A 17,936-nucleotide genomic window follows, 5' to 3' on the forward strand; every position below is an offset into this window, starting at 1 on the left:
AGATGACCTACTTCCCTTCCCAAATCAGTGTTTCTTCCCACCTGCTCTCCTTAGTAGCAAACTTCCCTCCCCATTAGAGTCCCCCCACCCCCATGAACTCTGAGGGAGGGAAGGGTCCTTACAGACTATCTTTCTACTCCAATTTTTCACCCACCCCTATTTTTGCAGAAGAAAAACAGGCCCAGAGGGAGAAAGGGACTTGCCTAAGGATATACTGCTAAATCACTGGCCTTGCTACCCAGATGGCTGAAGCACTAGCCTTAAGCTCTTGTACCTCTTTGCACACCAGCCACTGCCAACTTTCCCTCCATAACCCACAATGATCAGTCACCCAGTCCTCTTGAGGCTTTCTCAAACACATCTCCCCATTTTTATTCCTGCTTACCCATTGCCACTGCCCTAGTCAGGTCTTCCTTGTATTTCACCTGAATTGTTGGGGCAGCCTAACTGGCAGCAGGCTACCCTATTCTGCCACAGGATTTAAAGGCCCTTCGCATTCTGACACCCCACCTTATCCACACTAGCTTCCTTTACTGAATATCTCAACTGGTCTTTCTTGCTCATTCACTGTGTAACCTGGCCCCAGGGTCAGCTCTGTTGAGCACAGGCATGTGGCGTAGCCTCACCATTCCCCCCCCCCCCCCCGCCCCCTCCCCCCCGGCCATACACACACACACACACACATTACAAATGATCCAGGGAAGCATCTGAGTCAGAATTTTGATTTTAGGGCTGCTGAAAGTAGGAAGGGTTTCTGGAATGGGGGACCAGGAGAGAGAGAAGAAACATCTTGGCTCCCTCCACTCCCTCCCACCAGAATATGTACCTCTGTAGTCTTCAACCCGGTCATTACAAGCCTTTCTGCCTCACCTTGCTGCTTGTAGGCACCCTTCTTTCAACCCACCCTCAGAATTCATCCAGCTGCTGGGATGTTGAGCATCTTAAATGGTAGTTCTGGGCCTGTGGTCCTGTGACCCAGCATGCTGCTTGTACATTCTGCTATACAAGTCTAAGAATTTTAACAAGGTAGAAAAGTCTTCTGCTCTTTGACTCCATCTTTCCAACTCTGGTTTTCGTTACTATAGCCACACTTGGAGAAGCTTTTAATACGGCTTTGCATTTATCATTTTGTGTGTTTTGCTGAAAATGAGTTAGTTGCCCCTCCGTTTCTGCCTGAGTGCCACCTCCTCCATGAAGGCTTCACCCAGTTTTCCTCAGCTAGAAGAATCTCCCTGCTCTGAGCCTCTGGAGGCGTCTCTACATACATTTCCAAATTGCCTTAGCTCTTTCTGTATCCTCTCTTCAGCTAGGTCTGAAGCCCTACGAGGGCACAGAGTGAGCATCTCATTCAGTTTCTGTAATGGCAAAAAGCAGCAGGTGCGGTATGAATGTGTCTGCCTCACCCCTGTAGGTGCTCAGGCAAGTGCCTGTTACCCCGAAGGCAGGACTTCCCGCGTACACAGCTCAGTTTTTAGGCAGGCGCCGGACACGGTTAGGTTACACAGCCAGGGGAGTCGGGACATTCCAGTCAGTCGCTAGGGTATCCTCACCCGCCCCCTCTGCCCAGTTCCAAATGGGGTGTGTGTAAGAAGGATGTGGGGGCCGGGTAGCCCCAATAGCTCCTCCTCCAGGTTCACCCAGCGGATCTTCGAGTCCCAGGAGGTCTCCTTCCAGTCCAAGGGCCTCAAGTAACTCCAAGCGGCGGTGCGGTAGAGAAGGGGCCCTCTGCCATGGTTGCGCCTCCCACTCAGAGCTAGTTTAATTAATTTATTTCTATTTTTTGGAGGGAGGGGGCGTTCAATGAAGGGGAAGAGGTGGAGCAAGGGGAGGAGGCGGGCCCAGGATGACTGACGCGAGCACCAGGGAGCCAATGGCCCGTGGGGGGCGTTCCCCCCCATTCAGGACTCCTCGCCTGGCTCGGAAGGTATGTTAAACAGCTGCTTTTAATTTGGTCTCCCCAATCTCGGGCGTTTGGGGGGCTTGTTTGCCGGCCGGTCCCTTTGACCAGTCAGCCATGGTGCAGGCGCCGCGGGCCCTGGGACGGAGCTAGGGGAGGCTTGGAGTCCGGCGGCCGAGGGAGGCGAGGGGCAGGCCAGGAAGGAGAGCTCTTGGCGCCGCCCGCTCGCCAGTGTGTGTTTCCAAGCCGGGCCAGATCCGCGGGGAGGGGGTCGGCCCGACCCGGGGTCGCCAGTGTGCCGGCCGTGCTGCCTAGTTTATTTCACCGAGCGGTCGGTTTCGGTAGGTTTCGGCGGCGGGCTGGGTAAGGGGCCGGCAGGAGGAGATCCCTCGCGCTCCTGGAATGCCTTAAAAAATTATTGTAAAGAAGAAAAAAGGGGAGATTCCGTACACCGACTGGAACCGGGCCCGAGCTGCGGCGCGCGGGCTCGGCAGGGGGCGGCGGCCTGAGCTCAGCCGGCCGGGCCCACCAAACCGCCCGGAGTTGGTCGAGAGCTGGAGTTAGCGAGCGAGCCCAGGCCCGCAGCTTTCCCCGCTAACCACGCTGGGCGAGGGCGGCAGCCGCCCAAGGGTTTTGTTTCTGTCCGCAAACTTGTCGGAGGGGGCGGTGGGCGCGCTCAGAAGAGGCGCGGGCTCCTGGGCCCGCGGTTGTTATGGACTCTGGGGGCGGGGGCAACGCCGGACTTGCGGGAGGGGCGGTCGGGGGCGGGGGAGGCCACCGGAAAGAGCCCCAGCGCCTCGGCAGTAGACCCATGCGCCGGTGTGAGCTCTCCGAACTCCAGGGCCGTGGCAGGAGAGCCAACGTTCGGCGCCGGAACCCGGCCCGGGGGTGTGGAAAACCTCCAGGAACTCGTCGGCTTCGACCCGCAGCCCCAGCTGATCCCTTTGCAAACATGGAGCTGCCTCCTTCCCCGCCCACCCCAAGGCGGCGACGGCGGCTCCTTTCCCCTCCCCCTGCCGTGCTGCTCGCCCGCGGAAGGGGCGGGGGCGGGGGCACCGGCGAGTGAGCGCGCCCACGAGGGGGTAGCCTGAAAGGGGCAGTGAAGGTCGGAAACTGGGCAAACAGTCTCCACGCTCGGAATCGGGAAAAGGAAATGCATCAGCGGGCGGGAGGGGCGCGGGGGGCGCGCCTGTCAACCGGGATGGCGGCCGCGGGCTGGGGGGCGGGGCGCCGGCGCGAACCGCGGAGCTCGGGCGGGGCGACGCCAGGAGAGAAGGCGCAGGGGCCCGGCCCTTGGAGCGCCAGACTACCCCTGCTTCCACTCCTTGGCCTAGCCTGTTTACTATACTCCGGCGACGGCTTGTGCAACCGGCCTGGAGGCGAACTGAGGGGCGGGGCCTTCCCTTCTCTCTTCCACCCGTCTCGGGCTTCTTCAGAGGGCCCGCCTTCTCTTGTTTTCCACTGGCTGGGCGAGGCTCCCTTTTTTCCTGCTCGGTTGTTGATTGGATGACATTCTTCCCAGCTCCGCCTATCGGAGGCCGGGCTGGAGTTTAAGTTGCTAGGATTTTTTTCCGTGAAGGGCGGAGGGAGGATTCCTGCGGCTTACGTGAGGCGCAAGGGTCCGCCCCTACTTCTGATTGGTGGGGTGGATAGTCCCGCCCCCTACGGGGGAGCGAGCTTGGAGGGGGAAGTCCAACCCTGTTCCCCGCCCCCTCCCCTAGCGTGTGTGCGCGCTCAGCACATGTGTAAGGCGCGCCTTGCTCCTTCGAACAGTCCTCCCGCCCGGAAGTCCCGGGCTTGGAGCTCTTGGCAAGGGGGGCGGGGAGAGCCGAGAAGGCACACGATGTTTCCTCCAAGGCTCGAGATCTGGTAGCCTTCGCTTTGAAGTTAGGGGTTGACGGTGTAGGGTGGCTTTGGGGGGCTTTGCTCTCGCGGTTCTGCAAGGGTTGGGAGGAGGAGGTGTGGTCTGTCCTTCCTCGCCAAGTACTAAAGTTCTGACCCTGCATCCTGGCTTTTCTCGCGACTCAACTTCCCGGAGACCGCCCTAAGCCTAAGGTTCAGAACGCTGCAGACGCTGCCAAGTGCGTTTTCCTTCCAGCACAAGGCAGCCGCTGTCCTTACTAAGCTTTATCAAAACCTCTGAGCAACCTAGGATTGCCGTGGATGCTTTAGGCAATATCCAGGGCAGCTCATCCCCTGCTGACAGAGAAGTCGAGAGCGGCCCAATTCTGCTAGAGTTCCAAATGGTTCTTGATGTCCAGGTGGGAACGCCGTGTGGCACCCAGTGCAAGGAGAGGAGGAAGACCCAGTTCTGCATATTTGCCGCTTCTTCGTAACCTCCTAGAGGTTTGGCCTGGGGGTCTCGTTTGTTTCGTACGTGTGACTTGTTTTTTGAGCTCCGTCCTGGGGCAGGGTTTGGCTCCCAGGGAGATTGTTCCCATCTGTCGGCTATTGATGAAGTTCACAGTTCGCTGCCTTGTCCTTCCGGTTTGGAGTCCGGCCCACCTGTTGCCAGCGCTCATTTCTTGTGGTCTCCGGCGGATTACGGAGGAAGGACAAGAAAGGACCTGGGAGTGAGCTACCTGGGGCCTGCCTCTTGGATACGGACTCGGCTCTCTTAGAGGAGTAGCCTTTTTGCGGAAGAGAGCGGGAAAACTCTAGTCCCGCCCCCTCCTCTCCTGGCGCTCCATGAGCGCCCCCCAAAGCAAAGCCAGCGTCAGTTCGCCCTATTTAGTGAATAAATAAAAGCCACCTAGATATCGCTAGCACCTCGTCTGTGTTCAAGACCATATTACCTAAACTGAGAGGGCCTAGGAACTGTCCTTAACACTCACTGACCAAGGAGGAGGGAACAGCTGTTCTTATTCCGTTTCCAACTCTGGAGCTTTTATCATTTCTCTGAAGTGTGGTGCAAGATTCATTTATGCCATGGCCTGTTTGGTCTCCTCAGTTCGTCGAGTCTGATGCCTCCAGATCTACCCTGGAGATCGCAATTGCCGTACGCTTCACGCTCCGCCTTTCAGAGGCTTGCCAGGGCGTTGGCTGTTAGAGCCCTGCCCTCATTTTGGTTATCTCCGCCCTCTTAGGACTGCATATTCAGGTTTAGGGAGTGTCGGTGTTAAAAGTATGCAGCCACCCCTAGCTGCGGGCTGAACAACCGCTGGAGCTCTTCCTCGACTTTGATCTCCAGCCCTTAATTCTGTATTCTACTTACTGAAAGGAGCTGTCGGCTGCTCTGCGTATTTGTGTCTACAAAGAGGCATTCTGCAGAAATGTAAATTGTAGAGAACTGGATGGGAAGGATGAGATTCTCTTTCCCTTTGTAAGGGGGTCCTCCACGGTGGCAATGCTGCTGCCTCTCCCTTTCAGATCCCAAGGCATCGGATTCCCGCTGCTGCGCTCCGCATCACCTCCTGTTACAGGCCCTGGAACTCTCTGCGCTTCAGTCTCTAGTGTAAACATTCCACAAAAGGACTGCTAAGGTTCAGCCTCCTCGCGCAGGGCGGAGTCAGCTGCTTCCTAGACGGGCATCCTGGCCAATAGAGGCTCCTACCGGCGCCGAGATAGCCAGTCTGATGGTTGGAGGCGGGGCCTGGCCCGGCAGTGCGGTAGGAGGAGCCTGCTCACGGACATTTTACCCCACATCGGTTACTTACCTTCCTGGGGCAGCCGGAGAGCTAGGGGTAGCCTTCCAATGCGGTGACCGGCGAGGGCGGGAGCCGAGTTTTTGGGCCTGTAGCTGAGACGGCACGGGGCGGGACATGTAGAGTCCTCCAATAAGATGCGAAGAGCTTCCCTGTTTCCTCCAATAGTATTGTGGCTTGGGGGTGGGATTCAGCAATTCGTCTCCAATAGGCGGGGTTGAGTTAGGGAAGCTCCCCGCCAATAGGGGCGTGGAGAAGGTGAGCGGCTCCCCCCCTCTACCCTCCCAGCCGGGGGGGAAGGGGCGGGCATCAGAAGGCAGAGCACAGCGATTGGCTATATCTTTGACGGGCGGATAGTACGGCCTGTGCGGAGCGAAGTTGAGTCTTCCCTCTGCGGGGCGGGCCGGGCGAGTGGGCGGGATTTCCCGGGTAACAGAGAAGCGGCCGCGGCGGTAGAGGCGGCGGAGACGGTTTCTCCATCTTCCCCCCCTCCCCTTCCCCCCTCGGAGTTTCCCTCCCTCCCTCCCTCCCTCCTTCCCAGTCTGGGCACTGGGGCCTGTGACCGCTCCGTTAGCGGAGGGGCGGCTGCCAGTCCGCTTTGGCGGGCCTGTGCTCCGCGCGGTTCTTGGGGCCTCCCTGCCCCAGAGGCTCACGCCGAGAGGGACACGCAGTGAGGAGCGGCCGAGGCAGCTTTGCGGTGAGAGCACGCCGGGCCGGGGTCGGGGCGGGGAGCCTGGTGGCGGGTAACGCCGGAGCGAGGGTGTGTATTTGGGGGGGGCTGACCTCCTCGGCTTCCCGTAGAGCAGGAGGGCGGGAGGCGTGTGGATGTGTGAGGGGGGTGGGGGGCGGAGCGGGGTAGCTCTCGGTGCGGGAGGGGGAGGAGAGCGTAGTCCCGGTGCGCGCGGAGGGGGCGGGCTCTCGCGCCGCCGCTCAGGGGCGGGGCCGGCGCGCGCGTGCGATTGTGGAGAAAGGGGCGGGGCTGGGCCCTATGCTGAGTGCTCTTTGCCGCCGACCACCCCTCCAGTCTTCCCTGGTTGGGCGGGGCCTCGGCTGGGCGGCCTAGCACTGGCCTGCTGGGGCTGGGACACGGGCTGGGGGTCTCCCGCCTGTGGCTTCGGGGCGCGGCAGGGAGGGGGCGTGAAATCTGGCTTCCTCCGCCTTCCTGGGATCCGGTTGGCCGGAGGGGCCGTACGGAGCGGCGATGCCACTCCCCCTGGCCGTCCTCCCCCTTTCCCGGGTTTCCGCCTCCTTGGCAAGTGAGGCGGGGCTCGGGAAAGCCCGCTGTCCTGTCTGGCTGAGAGTCGCGGCGCCTAGATCTGCCCCGCCCTACGTCTCCATGGGGTGGGAGGAGCCCCCAGACTGCGATCTGTAGAGGTGTCAGGACTTTCTCTTGTGGCTCGGCCAAGCCTTTTGCCGGGGCCCGAGAGTCAGGTGCCAGAGCTGTTGTCTCTGCTTTACTCGGTGCAGCATGGATGGCACTGTGCAGCCTGGAGAGTGGGAGCGTGGTCCACTTCACTGCCCTCTTGGTTGTAATTCTTGGGGCGAGGTGCTCAAGGTCCTTTCGTTGCAGTCTGCGGTCGAGGGCTGCTCGTGCTGAGACCGTGCTTCCGCAGCGGTGCTGGTTGGGGGGAGGGGCGGAGAGTCATCAGAGACTAGAAATGTGGCCGGGGACAACCTTTCCTGGAGTTCCCTTGATGTTGGGTTACCGAGGCTGAACGGGGCGGGGCTTCCTCTAAGCCAATGGGATGGTGGGTAGTTAGTTAGACTTGGCCACTGTTTCTTTGCCATAGAACTTCAAATCCAGTTAGCCAAGGGAAGGCTGAGAAAGCTTCTCTTCACAAGACTGAGATTTAGAAAAGGAAGTGTTGGATTTGCATTTTACTAAATGATTTTTTTTTTATCAAAAACGGTAATTAAAAAAAAACCCTGAGACTTTGAATAAAATATTCCAGTTTCTTCAGCTCCTGCATTTTTTGAATGCCCTAATTGTACAGCTGGTCTGCTACTTAATTTCACAAATAAGTAAGTTGCCCTTTAGGTAACTTTAGGTGTTCTTGAAAAATCTGGTTTTATGTAATTCTGTTAGAACATCTAGACCACTTTCTATTTATATTTATAAAGCATAATGTTCTTACCCTATTTTATTAGAGAAGGGTGAATTTGAGGCTAGTGTATTGAGCCTTATGTATGTGACTTATGTACTCTTGCCCTGCAGTCTGTATTTGGAAATTGCTTTAGGACATTTCAAGGTTAATGAACCACTTTATTTGAGGATTTTGCGTGGAGTTGAGACATTCTTTTTTTTTTTTAATTTATTTTAATTGGAGGCTAATTACAATATTGTAGTGGGTTTTGCCATACATTGACATGAACCAGCCGTGGGTATACATGTGTCCCCCATCCTGAACCCCCCTCCCACCTCCCTCCCCATCCCATCTCTCAGGGTCATCCCAGTGTACCGGCCCTGAGCGCCGGAGACATTCTCTTTTCTTAAGAGGAAATTACTTGTGTTTTCGATATTTTTCATGAGAAAATAAACATGGGACAAATATGTTTGTTTATTCCTTAATATCTTATCAAGCCCTCTGGCTAGTTAGCTGAAGTGAAGTGAAGTTGCTCAGCCGTGTCCGACTCTGCGACCCCATAGACTGTAGCCTATCAGGCTCCTCTGTCCATGGGATTTTCCAGGCAAGAGTGCTGGAGTGGATTGCCATTTCCTTCTCCAGGGGATCTTCCCTACCCAGGAATCGAACACAGGTCTCCCGCGTTGCAGGCAGACGCTTTACCGTCTGAGCCACCAGGGAAGCTAAACTGAAGTTGGATTCTGGATTTGTGCTTTGCTCATTTGGGACTGAGAGCTTGGTGTCCTGTGCTATACTCATGTGAAGAGATTGAGTCCCACCTTCTTAGCTAAAGAAGTAGCAGTGGCAACAGTAACTTTAATTTGGTTAGTGGTGACTGTAGTAGAGTGTGTTAGTGCTGTGGAGACACGAAACCTGGGTATTTTCCCTGTTTCTATAAACTGATAAAGTTGGTGAAAATAGCAGAGAATTTCCATTGAGGAAAGTTTGGTCAGCACATAATTCCCACTATTTGTAATGCTGTGTGCTGGGAAACATAGAAGACCTAATTCATGCCCTTGAAGACTGAGCCAGGGTCAGAAGTCCCACGTAGACTTTAAGATTTCAAGTAAGAGCCTAAATAACGCTGTATTAAGAAAGTTAATATCAAATATCAGTATCATATAGTTTTGTCAAAGACCCTAGATAGATTTGCATTTTGTAATTAAGGTTTCACCTAAACAGTTTAGAAAAAAAAAAACTTTTTTTTTTTTTAGGACGGAGTTATGTAGTAATTTGATAAGATTCCTGGCAAAACATAATCCTGTTTGCATCTTCAGTGCAAACAGACAAGATGCTGAAGATCTTTGCCAGGCTGATGTTAATGGCTGTGAATTTTAGTTGGAATTAAAAGATTGTATCCATGGCATTCAGTAATCTAGGGCAGTGCTTTCAAAGGCTTTCTTACTCTTCTGGATAACTCTATCAATCAAGAATTTGTTAAGCTTTATTTTCTATAGAGTCTTATAAAGATGATGTTAAATGCTTTTTCAAACTACACTTTGTCTCTCTTCTTGAGTAATAATAAGAACTTAACACTTACTGAGCTCTTTACTATGCCCCAGGCACTGACTTAAGTATTAAACATTTATTAATGTTTAATGCTGACTACAGCACTGTGTAGTAGGTACTATGAAATCTGTTTTAAAGATGAGGAAACAGTGGGACAGAGAAGTTAGACATATGGTAAATGGCTAATCCAGAATCTGAACCCAGGCATTCTGGTTATAGAGTCCAGGCTCTTAATGCTATACTCCAGCTGCCTCTGGTCTAAGGATAGTAAATGGAGAAGGAGCAGTGTGGTGTTTGTTTTTTTTCTGGTTGTAGTAAAACATATAATATAAAATTTACAATTTCATCTATTTTTAAATGTGTGATTCAGTGACATTAAGTGCATATACATTGTTGCGCAATCATCACTTCCATCCACATTTCGTCTATCCATATGATAGATGTTTGGTTGTTTCCACTTCTTGTCTAAGTGGAATAGTGTCTATTCCACTTCTTGTCTATGCTGCTGTGAACATGGATGGATAAATATCTCTTCAAGTACCTACTTCGCATTCTTCTATGTATATACCCGGAAGTGAAATTGCTAAGACATATGATAATTTTATGTGTAATTTTTGGAAGAAGCAGGAATGTGCTTTTGAAGGCACGTTTGAAGGGTAAGATTGAGCTTCAGATTCTAAAGGTAAAATGAGTCAACATGCATTGTTGACCACCTTTTTTAAGTTCAGGTATAGTTGATGTACAGTATTGTATAAATTTCAAGTGTACAACACAATGATTCACAATTTTTTTTAAGGTTATTGAGCATCTTCTTAAATAGCTCTGGATTGACACAGGAAGAGTCTTTGTCCCTGAAAAGTTTACATTCTTAGAAGGAAAGGTAAATATACATATAATGTGATTTTTACTACACGCCAGTATAGTTTGAATGTATAAGAGGCAAGTACAGAGAGCTGTAAGGAATTCAGCGGAGAGCCCAGCTTTTGGTGGGAAGAGGAAGAAGGGACACTGAATAAGAAACAGGAGGGAGGAGTCTGAAATCAGAGCCAGTTTAAGGGAGTTGTTAGACATCTCTCAAAATACCCCAGAGAATGCTTTGGAGTGTTAAAAAGGATGGCATTGTATTGAAAATGGCACGTGGATTGTCTGTCTTCCAGAGTTTGTGAATCCTTTTCTCTTCAGTTGGCAGATGTGATTGCTTCCCCTGCTTAGGAAGGTAGTTAAGAAGCACAGGGAAGAAATTATGAACTTCGGGTAACTTCTTGTTACTCTGTTAAGCTCAAGATACTTTATTAATATGGGCAACTGTTATTTCCTAATACTTCTTTTCCTCCACCTACCTTCCTGTTTCTGTTACTTTAATAAGTGAGTAGTCAAAGTAGTATCTTAGGATTTTAATATTTTTCTTGTTACAGTTTAATTAATTCCTGGTTTTTGTTTTTTGTTGAGATGAAGGTCAAATAATGAGATGCATCCAGCAACATACTTGGGTAGTCTGAGTTCTGAATATTTCAAGGAGTTTTGTTTTTCTGGCAGATATCTTTTAAATTTTGAATTTTAATTATCTTTATACAATTATCTGTCCAATTGTCTTTTAACAACACATTAAAAACCTTTGACTTCTCTTCAGTTATGTAATTTTCTTTTGGGGTCTGTTTCTTCAAAAGGGAAGCCCTTCTCCCCTAAAGTCCCTAAAGACATGCCCAGTGGAATTTGTTGTCAGATATAACCAAATGCATATTTTTTTTGTCCTTGTATATTTGCAGGACAGCAACCTGATACTGATTTTCCTCAGGGAGAGCTGCACCAGCAGCTCACAGTTCATATAGATTGGGACTATTTTCTCCATAGCCTCAGTGTCTAGGACAGTCCTGGCATACAATAGGTCATAGATAAGTAGTTTACAAACTGAACTCTGATGACATTTTATAGTTTGATAACTAGAGGACATCCTGGAGTGTGAAGTCAAGTGGGCCTTAGGAAGCACTACTGTGAACAAAGCTAGTGGAGGTGATGGAGTTCCAGCTGAGCTATTTCAAATCCTAAAAATGATGCTGTTAAAGTGAGATGGTTACATGACATCACTGACTCAATGGACATGAGTTTGAGTAAGCTTTGGGAGTTGGTGATGGACAAGGAATCCTGGCATACTGCAGTCCATGGGGTCGCAAAGATTTGAACACAACTGAACAACTCAACTGAACTGAAAGTGCTGCACTCAATATGTCAATAAATTTGGAAAACTCAGTAGTGGCCACAGGACTGGAAAAGGTCAGTTTTCATTCCAGTCCCAAAGAATGTTCACACTACCACACAGTTGCGCACATTTCACATGCTAGCAAGGTAATGCTTAAAATACTTCAAGTTAGACTTCAACTGTACATGAACCAAGAAGTTCCAGGTGTACGGGCTGGGTTTAGAAGAGACAGAGGAACTGGAGATCAAATTGCCAACATCCGTTGGGTCATAGAGAGAGCTATGGAATTCCAAACAAACATCTACTGCTTCATTGCCTATGGTAAAGCTTTTGACTGGATCACAACAAACTGTGGAAAATTCTTGAAGAGATGGGAATATCAGACCATCTTACCTTCCTCCTGAGAAACTTGTCAAGTCATTCAGGTCAAGAAGCAACAGTTAGAACCAGAAATGGAACAATGAACTGGTTCAAAATTTTCAAAGGAGTACATCAAGGTTGTGCATTATCACTCTGCTTATTTAACTTATATACAGAGTACATCATGCAAGATACCAAGCTGGATGAAGCACAATCTGGAATCAAGATTGCCGGGAGAAATATCAATAACCTCAGGTATGCAGAAGACACCACCCTTATGGCAGGAAGCAAAGAGAAACTAAAGAGCCTCTTGATGAGGGTGAAAGAGGAGAGTGAAAAAGCTGGCATAAAACTCAACATTCAAAAAATTAAGATCGAGGCATCCAGTCCCATCACTTGATGGCAAATAGATGGGGGAAAAAAATGGAAACAGTGGCAGATTTATTTTCTTGGGCTCCAAAATCACTACGGATGATGACTGCAGCCATGAAATTAAACGACGCTTGCTCCTTGGAAGAAAAGCTCTGACAAACCTAGACAGTGTATTAAAAAGCAGTGACATCACTTTGCCGACAAAGGTCCATCTAGTCAAAGCTTTGGTTTTTCCAGTAGTCATGTACAGATGTGAGAGCTGGACCATAAAGAAGGCTGAGCACCAAAGGATTGATGCTTTCAAATTGTGGTGCTAGAGAAGACTGAGAGTCCCTTGGTCTGCAAGGAAATCAAACCAGTCAATCCTAAAGGAAATCAACTCTGAATATTCATTGAAAGAACTGAAGCTGAAGCTCCAAAGCTTTGGCCACCTGATGCGAAGTGCCGAGTCATTGGAAAAAACCCTGATGCTGGGAAAGATAGAGGGCAAGAGAAGAAGGAGGTGACAGAGTATAAGATGGTTGGATGGCATCACTGACTTAATGGACATGAGTTTGAGCAGACTGTAGGAGATAGTGGAAGACAGGAAAGCCTAGCGTGCTGTTGTCCATTGGATTGCAAAGAGTCAGACATGGCTTAGTGACTAAACAACTAGAGGATACCTCTGTTTAGTTGGCAGTTGGCTTCAAAATTAGTTGGGCTTTTATTGGTAGGAATTTCTAACTGATCCATCTCCTTTTAGCTCCTCCCTTTTGCTTTTGTTTTCCTCACGCACACTTCTTTGTGAGTGCCTGCATGTTAGTTGTATTTACCAGCATCGTGGTGGTGAATGTTTCCTCAGTCCTGTTGATACCCTCCAGGGCTAGGCTTGCTGACTTGCAGGCTGTCGAAGGATATACAGAGACACAATCCCTTATTTGCAGCTCTGAAATACAAGTATTTTTGTTTGTTTTGGTAAGTTTGGAATTCAGAGGCACAACTTCCAAATTTTGGTAAGTTTGGAATCTGGTAATAAGGAATTCAGAGGCACAGCCTGATCTGAGCTGTCCCACTTGGTGCAGAAATGCGAATGTGCTTGATTATGGAGAGCTACACTGTGCACCATACGCCTTTCCAAATCTAGGCAATACTGATAACTCAAATTTCTATCACTGGAAACCTCTCCTCTCTACTGTAGAGGAACAAATCCAGTTGCCCACTTCATACTTCCTCTTGGATAGCAAATAGGCATCTTTGACCTCTTTCTTATTCACAGCAGAAAAATACTATTTGCTCTATATTCAAAAAATTATCCAGAATTTGACCACTTAATTCCACCCCCTACCCCCAGCTACAGCAGTGAATGTCACTAACATCTCTCTTTCTAGCTTGGATTATTTCAGTAGCACCTTAACTGTTCTGTTTTGTTACTGCCACTCTTCAATCTGTTTTTAACATAGCAACCCAAGTGATTCTCTGCTTAAAACCCTCCAATGGCTTCCCATTTCAGTATGAGTCTTTATTATGACCTCTGAGAACAAAAGTGTACTCTCTACCCATAACCCCCAACTCCATTACCTTTCTGACTTCATTTCCTACTAGTCTGTCTTTCCTCCATTCTACTCCAACTACATGGCTCTTTCCCTTTTCTTGGAAAATGCCAAGCACATATGTACGTCAGAGTCTGCACTTGCTGTCCCCTCTGCCTGTAATGCTTCTTCTACTGATCCACACATGGCCAGCCCCTTACTTCATTTACTTCATTTCATAAGTTACCTTATTAGTGAGATATTCTTTGGTCATTATTACCTAAAATTTCAAAAATTCTCCTCTGCTTTTTCTTCTTAGCATGTGTCACTGTCTAATATTTTGAACACTGTTATCTTATTTCTCCCACTACAATGTAAACTTCTGGGACTGACTTCTCTGGTGGTCCAGTGCAGGGGGTCTGGGTTTGATCCCTTGGCAGGTAACTGTATCGCACGTGCCGCAGTGGAGAGTTCGCATGCCACAAGTAACTATCCCGCCTGCTGTAAGTAAGACCTGACGCAGGCAAGTAAATAAATATATTTTTTTAAACATGTAAACTTCCTGAGGAAGGAGAAGTTTGTTTTATTTTATTTACATCTATATCCCTGGCTCCTAGAACAATGCCCGACACATAGTATGTGCTTACTAAATATTAGAGGCTGCATTCATATGTGAATGAATGATTTGGTTTCCATCACAGCAAAACACTATCCTAAGCACAGTGGAGGACTGTGATGCTTAAAGATTTGTGTGCCCATGTCTGTGTGGGGGCAGAAATAGAGTGAATAGAATAGAGGGAATATGAGGTGAGTGGCACATCTATCATCCACAGAACCACCTTGAGTTCTGTTCTTTATAATACTTTCTTTAAAGCTGCAGCTTAATCTGTTGTTTTATACTTGCCAGTTAATTTATAGAAACCTTGTCACACGAAGTAAATGTTAATGTCCTTGAGAAGAAGGATACACAATGATTTCCTTTTTTAAAATTCCTCTACTGTTAATATTCAGTTTTTAAAACTTTTCATTTTGAAATAATTTTAGACTTTAAAAACTTGAGAAAATAATACAAAGAATTGCCATATAACCTTCACCCAGATCTCCCAAATGCATCTTACATAAAACTACAATACAGTGATCAAATCAGAAAATGATTTCTTGTCCATTTTTTGCCTATAACATCAGTGTCAGTTAGACCCAATTTTAGTTTTTGAGTTTCTTTTTTGAGCAGTATTAACTACCTGTAAAAATTTATATTTCATGACTTTATTCTTTATTAAAGGTCTTAAAGAATGGAAATCTACTTATTTTCTTTTTAATGGAATAAACTGGCTCTAGCTTTTACCGTTTATACATCTGACCTACGTTGTAGGATCTTGATGACCTTAGTTATCCTATATCTTGAAGCATTTTGGTCTTTCATCATCTTAGGAATTACTTTATTATTACTGATCAATTATTCCCAACTATGCTAAAAAAAACACCTAAAATAATAAGTGGAAGAATGATGAATTGCCTAGAAGGATGTGTTGTGTGCATGCGTGCCTACTCAGTTGTGTCCGACTTTTTGTGACCCCATGGACTATAGCCCACCAGGCTCCTTGTCCATGGGATTTCCCAGGCAAGAATGCTGGAGTGGGTTGCCACTTCCTACTCCAGGGGATCTTCCCTTATCCAGAGATCGAATCTGTATTTTTTCATCTCCTGCATTGCAGGTGGATTCTTTACCACTATACCACCTAGGAAACCCTAGAAGAATGATACAATAGTAAATTTTTAAGTCATCGTTACTGTAGTTTTCTTACTGCTTTGCCCAAAGCATTACAGCATCTTTCAAAAAAGTATAAAAGAAGTTGGGGGATGCCATCTGAAACATTATGTAAGATATTACCAATTGAGTTATCTGAGTGAAGAGTAGATGACAGTTCTTTATGCTGCTATTTTTATAGTTTTTTATAAGCTTTCATTCAACATATTTCATAACCTGTAATCTTTTATTTTCCTCCAATAATGGCAAAGAGGAAAACTAACAGAGGAAGACGTTTCACAGTTATCAGAGGAACTAACAGATGAAAGTAATGGGCACAGTGGGCATCCCTGGTGGCTGGTGGTAAAGAATCCGCCTGCCAATGCAGGAGATGTGGGTTCAGTCCCTGGGTCAGGAAGACCCCCTGGAAAAGGAAATGGCAACTCCAGTATTCTTGCCTGGAAAATTCCGTGGACAGAGGAGCCTGGTGAGCCACAGTCTGTGGGGTCGCAAAAGAGTTAAACATGACTTAGTGAGTAAACAATAACAGTGCAACAGATAGCAACACTCTTGGCTATGATGGTGATGGTAGAATTGATTGCATAAGCCAAGCTGATGACTTTGAGGCTTTAGCTGATGATATCCTAGATGAATATTCTCAAACTGAAGAGTTTATGAGTGGACAATATATTTCTGAGGGTAGGGTGCAGGCTAGAATATGATGTCCTCATCCAGGAATCATTCAACTAGAAGGACTTAGGAATGCAGTATTTTCAACAAGAGTGTAAACCATTCCAATTTGCTAAAAGGATGTACAATGGTATTCTTCTACCAAAACTTACTTGACACAGTTTGTAAATGGACAGATGCCCAAAGTTGTGTTTGATGATATGAGGGCAAAAACCAATAAAAACCCCAAAGTAATAATAAGCTAGAACTTTACTTGAGATAAGTCTGTGCATGACGGTTGATGGCTAGTCAGTTGCATTTTAAAGGATATTGCTTATTTTGGTTATATATATCTTCAAATGGAGAAGGAAATGGCAACCCACTCCAGTGTTCTTGCCTGGAGAATCCCAGGGATGGGGGAGCTGCCGTCTATGGGGTCGCACAGAGTCGGACACGACTGAAGCGACTTAGCAGCAGCAGCAGCATATCTTCAAAATCAGAGAGATGTGGACTAAAAATTTGGATTTGCAGCTTAAATTCTCACTGAAATTTCTAATAAAGGTGTTTCTAGCTCAAATGTTTAATGATAAGTTTTTCTGGCATACTGGGGTTAAAGGTAAATCACATGTTGTAAAGAAAGCAGTGTTAGCATCTGCACATACAAGATGATTGTCCTGAATCACCTTTTTAAAAATTGTTGTCACGCTGTAGTATGACATAACTTCACCAAAGCTCACAAAAGGTATATATCAAATGGGATTGTCATTATATTAATCCAGGTTTCTCAGCCGTGGCTCTATTAATATTTGGGACTGAATCACTCTCTGTCGTGGGGAACTGTCCTGTACACTGCAGTGTGTGGTCCCTGGTCTCCATTCATAAGATGCACCCCTCTTCTGGAATTGTGACAACAAAAAATGTCTTCTAACATTGCCAGATGCACCCTGGAGGGGGCAGAATCTCCCCAGATTGGGGAACTGCCTCTTCAGGGAAATGTGAAACTACGTTTCAGGGGAGGCTTGGGCATCGTATCTTGTGGTATTTTGAGGAAAATGGGTTGTTAATTTTGTTGAGTGATTCTTCTAAGTAATGTGGGAAATCTAAATGGATTGACTTTTTCATTCTGGAAACATTTTTTTCACTTTCTAGCAGATTTAAATCCAGAAGTGGATTTTTTGGACAGATTTTGAAGTAGAATGTGACAGGAGTTTTACTGGGTTGAAGTAATTATAGTCACTTGTGCTTTGGCAAAAATTTCTTTACTTTTTAAGAGAAACTTTCCATTTTTTCAAGAGTATTCATTGAAATAAAACTGACCAGGACACATTTTATGTGATTTCATGTGATGTAGTAGGAGAGAATAATTTTAGATTTTTCTTTTACTCTATAAATAAAAGATCTTTAAAGTATGCCTAATTCAAGATAATACTGACACAAAAGCAAGAGGCACTAAAGGGTCAGCCATAAGTTAAGTGCATTTCAAAAAGAAGGTTGTGTGTTAAAACCCTCCATAATAAGGTGGTATGTTCCATGCACACTATTACTTTGAACTTATCTTGACTGAAAAAATTGTTGTTTGCATTTAAGCCAATGTGTGAAATTTAATCTAAATTAAAAGATTCTTTAAAGTTGGACTTTTCCATTTAGATTTTAGTAATTATGAAGAAATTTCTGGATTTCTCAGAGGCCAACACTTTATTGTGGTTAAAGACATTTAGTTTGTAAAACTAGAAAATTGGCTTTTATTTTTCTTGTCCTGAGTGGGTCAGCTTTTACCCTGCCCTTCTGTCTGAACTGTGTCCTGTTCGCGCCTCGTTGTTCTGTCCTGCTCCAGAAGACTCCCCTGCAATGTCAGAATTATCCTGCTCTACTTACTTTATTTGGGAATTATGATTACTTTGCCTGATGAT

At 47.3% G+C, this 17,936-nt stretch overlaps 1 protein-coding gene across 3 annotated transcripts in view; it reads left to right on the forward strand.

Moving 5' to 3' along the window:
• The first annotated feature begins 1,854 nt into the window (after positions 1-1,854).
• Positions 1,855-17,936, forward strand: part of SIN3A (SIN3 transcription regulator family member A) — a 68,103-nt gene continuing 52,021 nt past the window's right edge. Inside the window, exon 1 of one of the 3 annotated variants that reach the window (XM_027520748.1) lies at positions 1,855-1,924. The gene's annotated coding sequence lies outside the window, so the exon portion shown is untranslated. Of the gene's footprint in view, positions 1,925-5,963; positions 6,239-17,936 lie in introns of those variants that run through there. The other 2 variants (XM_027520747.1, XM_027520749.1) reach the window with 2 other exon arrangements.

Source organism: Bos indicus x Bos taurus, chromosome 21 (assembly GCF_003369695.1).
Source record: "Bos indicus x Bos taurus breed Angus x Brahman F1 hybrid chromosome 21, Bos_hybrid_MaternalHap_v2.0, whole genome shotgun sequence".
Classification (NCBI taxonomy): domain Eukaryota; kingdom Metazoa; phylum Chordata; class Mammalia; order Artiodactyla; family Bovidae; genus Bos; species Bos indicus x Bos taurus.